This window comes from Octopus bimaculoides, chromosome 9 (assembly GCF_001194135.2).
Source record: "Octopus bimaculoides isolate UCB-OBI-ISO-001 chromosome 9, ASM119413v2, whole genome shotgun sequence".
Classification (NCBI taxonomy): Eukaryota; Metazoa; Mollusca; class Cephalopoda; order Octopoda; family Octopodidae; genus Octopus; species Octopus bimaculoides.
In genome coordinates this window covers 67,725,968-67,732,273 of record NC_068989.1, presented here as the reverse complement: position 1 = coordinate 67,732,273, position 6,306 = coordinate 67,725,968, and positions in this window count along the sequence as shown.

Here is a 6,306-nt window from a genome sequence, read left to right as displayed (position 1 = left end):
CACTCTAATATATATATACTCTAATATATATACGAGCAGAACACCTGACGTTGCCCAGGCTGAAAAATAGCTATAAATTGTTTTTAATGAAAGCATATTCTGTTTAATATGCCATTTCTCTTGAAATGTTATCTTTTATGTCGGAAATAAAATCGTTTTCCAATACGTATATAGTGGTTTGATATCTAATGCCCTTTGGTTCTGATAGGCATTTAGTCTCAGCTTCAGCAGCATATTAAATTCCTTTTTTTTTTTTTTTCTTGTATGAAGTATGTAAATGCCATTCAACATATTAATATGTTGAATGTGAAAGGGATTTATTTCATCGGAAACTATAGTTGAGCATAATATAATGTTTTATTCATGAAATTCTCTTATTCTTAAAATTATTAGCAAAATTAATGAAAACTGGAGTATCGTGAAATAAAATCGTTCTTTAAAATGTGCGGAAACTGGAATACCTAAATGGACCCAAAACACCCAACTGTTATGGATTTAATACAGACAGCGATATAGAAATAATGTTAAGCTTTTATAGTATTGAGCTCAGCGCATCAGGATTATCTAAAAGAGATGAAGGAATGAAGATATTAGTATCACATTTATTATCCGGTCACGATTATTTCAATAAGCTGACGCAGTAGCAAACCATTATCATTAATTTTCTCAACCCCATATCTTCCATGACATCTCCAGGTGTTTCAATCAGTGTTAAAGTCACCAAGCAAAATAATTTTTATCAGAATTGGCTATGCAACGCAAATATTTTTTAAAGCTTCATAAAATCTGAGTTTTGTTTCTTCCCTGCTATCTAGAGTCGGTGCATATGTACTTATAAGTGTCGTATAACAATCATATCTTAATTTTATTCGGCACTCTCTCATTTTTAATGGCAAATCCTACAGTTGCTATCATACGTTCTCATTCTTTTCCTTTCCAGAATATTGTATATTTGTATGACCTGACCATCGCCCAATAATATTCCGACTTTGTTTTCTCTATATTCTTCGATTGTACTTGGGAATGCAATCCAAGATTTCAAGGTAGGTGTACATACTTATTTCAGAAGCACCGGTAAACTATTTAATTTGGAAAGGTTTTCAGCAAAAAAGAAACAGACGTTCGCCTTTCTAATAAGAATTGTACTGGATGCAGATGACTGTGACGTGGTAACCCATTCAATCAGTGACATGAAGCGCCTAATGCTTAAACTTGATGAACCCCATATGGTTTTTTGGCTCACTATAATGTTAGATATAACTGTTATGTTTCAATCAGCTTCCAACCCGTTCTATAATCCTGTGTTCAAAACACAAAACTGAATGCTGTAGACAAATTTACATATTTTGGAAGTGTGTTGAATCCTGTTTGTTCATTAGATGATGAAATAACCAACTGTCATCAAAAAGCATCTCACGTTTCCAGAGTCTTGAAGAGCGAGTTCGGTCTAATAGAGATTCTACCGAAAGCACAAAGGTTGCAGTGTACAGGGCATGTATGCTTTCATCCCTTCTCTACTCATGTGAGGACATGGGTAGTATATTGGAAGCACCTCATATTATTTGGGTGATTTCATTAGTGACGTTTGCATTCTATACTAAAAATCAAATGAGTGTACAAACTATCAGATCTGTTGAACAATCTCGTTCTATTTATAATAAAACCTGCTGAAGAAAAATCGACGATTTTTCGGTACGATTACCTAAATATCGGCCTTTTCCGTAAAAAGTGTCTTCGGGGATCTTTACCAAAGATCGGCTTTTTCCGTAAGAAGTGTTGGAGAGAAACAAGGAAACGATGTCATAACAGCGAAAGACATACAGAAAGCGCGATTTATTTGGAAGGGCTTAGAGTTAGGGTTAGGGTTAGGTTTACGGTTAGGGTTTGGGTTTTAGGGTTTGCGTTAAGGAATTCCGTCCCTAACCGTAACCGTAACCCTAACCCTAAACACTAACCCTAACTGTAAAACCCTAACCCTGACACTAAAACCCTAACCCTAACACCGTAGTGAAGATCTTTGGTAAAGATCGCCGAAGACACTTTTTACGGAAAAGGCCGATATTTAGATAATCGTACCGAAAGATCGCCGAAAAATCTGGGTTGACTAGACAAATAAAATGTTAAAGTTTGCAACAGTCTCCACAACTAAATCAAACGATTCCATGTTGTATATGTGGAAACATTTGTTAATCTCTTGCTGGCCTTCAGACTTGTTTCCGGTCACGTACCGTATAGACTATCTCTAACTGTCTTGTAATTTTCTAAACTGTAAATATTTTACTCTATAAATTTTCTTATTGATAGTTCTGAATCGAATTTATTTATCACACACACACACACACACACACTCACACACACACACACACACACACACTCACACACACACACTCACGCATGCACACGCACACACACACACAAACAAATATACACATGTATGTAGGTATGCATGCATGTATGGATGGATGGATGGATGGATGGATGACTGAATGAATGAATGAATGAATATTATGTTAATCGCCAAAGTTGTAGCTTATCAAATGTGAGGTTTGAAATATAAATTCTACTTTGTGCAATGAGTTACTTTACCTGGTTATTACACTCAGACACACATACATTCATTCATCAATTATATTAATCATATTAATTGTTTTATTTGTATTAATTGCATTAATATTATTCCACAATGCTCCAGATAAGTTATCTTTCAGATCATACACACAAACACCCTCCGTAAACTAACTAATGATAATCTAGATAAACCTGGTGTAATAATGAGATCGGCCAACAGAGAAAAAATAATCAACGAATTGGCTAATGGTAATTAAAAAAAAATACTACTATAACAAAATAATATCTAATAACTAGCCAATGAGAAGCTTAGCCACATACAAAAATAAGCAACATACTTTGTATTGTGTGTTGAGTACTCATCTCTTTTATCGTTGACATGTTATAACATTTTAATATATAATCCTCTCAAAGGCGGCCAATTGACGGAATCGTTACCGCACCGGGAAAAATGCTTAGCGGCATTTTTTCTGACTTTACGTTCTGAGTTCAAATGCTGCTAGAGTCGACTTTGCCTTTCATCCTTTCGGGAACGATAAAATAAATACCAGTTGAGCCCTGAGGTCACTGTAACCGATTTATCCCCATCCCCGAAATTGCTGGCCTGGTGCCAAAATTTGAAACCAATATATAAACCTCTCCCAAAGAGCTGAGCACTATTTAACAAACGAGAAGAGAACAGATTATGGAACTGCACACATTCGAATATTCGAGGAAAGCGTCTCTATATCATCAAAAATGCAGTACGGGAAAAGTGCATATGTACTTATAACTGTCGCAAAGTGATCTTCTCATAACTTCATGCTTAGGGAAATGATTCTCTCATTAGTACCCACTGATAAGTCACTCAACTTTGACACTATCTCATTTTTAATGATAAATCCTACACCCACTCCCATACGTTGTCCATTTCCTTTCCAGAATATCGTATACCCTGTTCTACAGTAGCTTTGTTTTGCAGTAGCAAATCCCAAAACCTTAAAATTCAATAAAATGTATGCGGTGGAAAGCATACCACCACAATAATACAACGATGGTACACCAACATTCAACTTCTAGAACGGTAACTTCCCGCTACAATTTAACCTTTTGAACTTATGAATACGCTTTAGAGGGTAAGATTTCATTTGACTCTATCCCTGGAAAATGCAAAAGCAGGCGTCCACATGGTTTTATGTTTACCGTTCGCTAACGGATAGGAACATCGTAATTTTCAGCCATAAACACAAAATCATCTAGACACCTGTTCTTGTGTTTTCCAGGGGTCTAGTCAAATCACATCACACCCGTTGCAGGAGTTCTCAACCATTTTTTCTCTATAGACCCCTTTGATTACAATTTTATTCTGGTGGACTCCCATAGCCATTTGATGTTTAGAAACTAGTTTTATAGAAGCTTCTTTCAAAATTCCTATTTTGTTTTATGCAAAACGTTAGAGAAAGAAACCTTACTGTTTCTTGCAATACATACCAATACATAAATCTAAAGCAAACATTTTTCAGAGGTCCTTAATTTTCTATTGTGGATCCCCAATTTATTATTTTGTTGCGTGACCCCCAAAATTCTCGGTCTTTCAAGGGCCATATGGACCCCGGTTGAGAACAATTGTGCTAAAGCTTATTCGTAAATACATAGGAATAAGGAGTTTTTTTTTTTAATCAAAATAGACTTCATATACGTTATAAACAAGGTGGAATTTAAAACTTATAAAAATATTTTCCAGGTCAGGCTGCAATCAGATGAGAAATCATTATGAATATCAGAAAAAAAAAACAGAACTTTATATTCGGAAACTACAAAATTACTTTGTTCGTATGCAACGAAATAAGTTAGCCTATTATTTATAGTTAGATCCTTATTCTTTTCTACTCAGGGCGCAAGACCCGAAATTTTTGCTGGGGGGGGGGGCAGTCGATTAGATCGTCTCCAGTACGCAACTGGTACTTAATTTATCGATCCCTAAATGATGAAAGACAAATTCGACCTCGGCGGAATTTGAACTCAGAACGTAAAGACAGACGAAACACTGCTAAGCATTTCGCCTGGTGTGCTAACCTTTCTGCGAGTTCGCGCCTTAGTTGGATCCCTATTCGGAGCAGGTCGTAAACTGAGTCTAATAGGAACAGTTTGAAGCCAGTGAGTTAGTCTGGCGGGACGGTATTACAATCATCTGCTTCTTTTTTTAGCACAATATATTCTCATCATTTATTTAATTCTAGAGGCATTCAAATTCATGATACATTGTAAAAAAAAATTGTTATACGTATGTATGCACATATATATAACTTACGATGAAAGTAAACAAAGTTTGTTTTAGAAGCGTTGAGATGTATTGAAAGATACAGAAATAATTTTTGTATTCTCAAACGCGTGATAATGCTAATAAAATAGCGTGAACAGGATAAATTATCCAAACATTGCAGAAAAATACGTTACCGTCCAGCCATGAGACTCGAACTCACATCCCTGTGATTAAGCGTCGAGTGCTTTACCATTAAGCTAAACTGCCCAGTAGCGAATTCTTCTGCAATTTTAGAACTTACAAATTTAGCTTTATATATATATGGAATAGAATGGAAATCCTCTTAGCCTCTTGTGGAGAATAGGGCCTGTTTTCCGGTTTCTATGGCGTATGTGTTCCCCCCAGCTGGACGGGACGCCAGTTCATCGCAGCTTTTTACTCAAGAAACAGAAAGAAAGAGTGAGAAAAAGTTGGAGCGAAAGAGTACAACAGGGGTCACCACCACCCACTGCCGGAGCCTCATGGAGCTTTAGGTGTTTTCGCTCAATAAAAACACACAACGCCCGGTCTAGGAATCGAAACCGCGATCCTCCGAACGCGAGTCCGCTGCCCTAACCACTAGGCCATTGCGCCTCTACGTGCATATGTATACGTTGTTGTATTCTTTCTTCAACTGAAAATTAATTTTATTTTGTTTCTGTGGCATTTGTTTTCGACATTGGTGCTTCAGATTTTATCACTAGCCTATTGTATCAACATATATATTCAAATGACTAGAAATATATTTCAGCTTGAAATATATATCAGCTATTTCTTAAAGAAGACTAATAGAGAAGCTCTTCTCACTGGCTCGAAATATTAGTCTACTGCTCAATCTGAATCAAATGACACCCGACTTATAAAAGCAAAAGACATCTTAGATAATATAGGTTTAGAGAGATTTTGCAAAGATTAAATTACTATAGCTGTTATACTTTTAATTTTATAATGATTCTGCTTGTCATTCTGTAGCTTAGCCCGTCGATTCGATAACGCTTTCACGTGATTAGAGAAAAAGAGGGTGAAAGGAAAGCGGGAGAGAGAAGCGTTCATGAAGTGAGTTGGAAGGAATGGAACACTTTCACGAGATTAGTTGAAGGGAAAGAGAGGAGAAAGAAAAAGGAGAGAAAAAGAGAATAAACATGAAGAGTGAGACAAAAAGAGGGAGAAAGAAAAAGAAGGCGAGAGAAAAAGACGGAGAGAAAAAGACGGAGAGAAAAAGGCGGAGAGAAAAAAGACGGAGAGAGAAGCGTCCATGACGTGAGGTAGGGAGAACTTAGTATTTATTACATGGTTTAAAAAGTTAGTTGAAGGTAGTGATGATACAGAGGAGGAGTTAAAAATATAATTTTAGCAGAGAGGGGAAGGAGAGGGGAGGGAAGGGAGAAGGTAAGAGATTGTGGTGGTGGTGGTGGTGGTGGTGGTGGTGGTAGTGGAGATAGAGGTGGTTCTGGTGG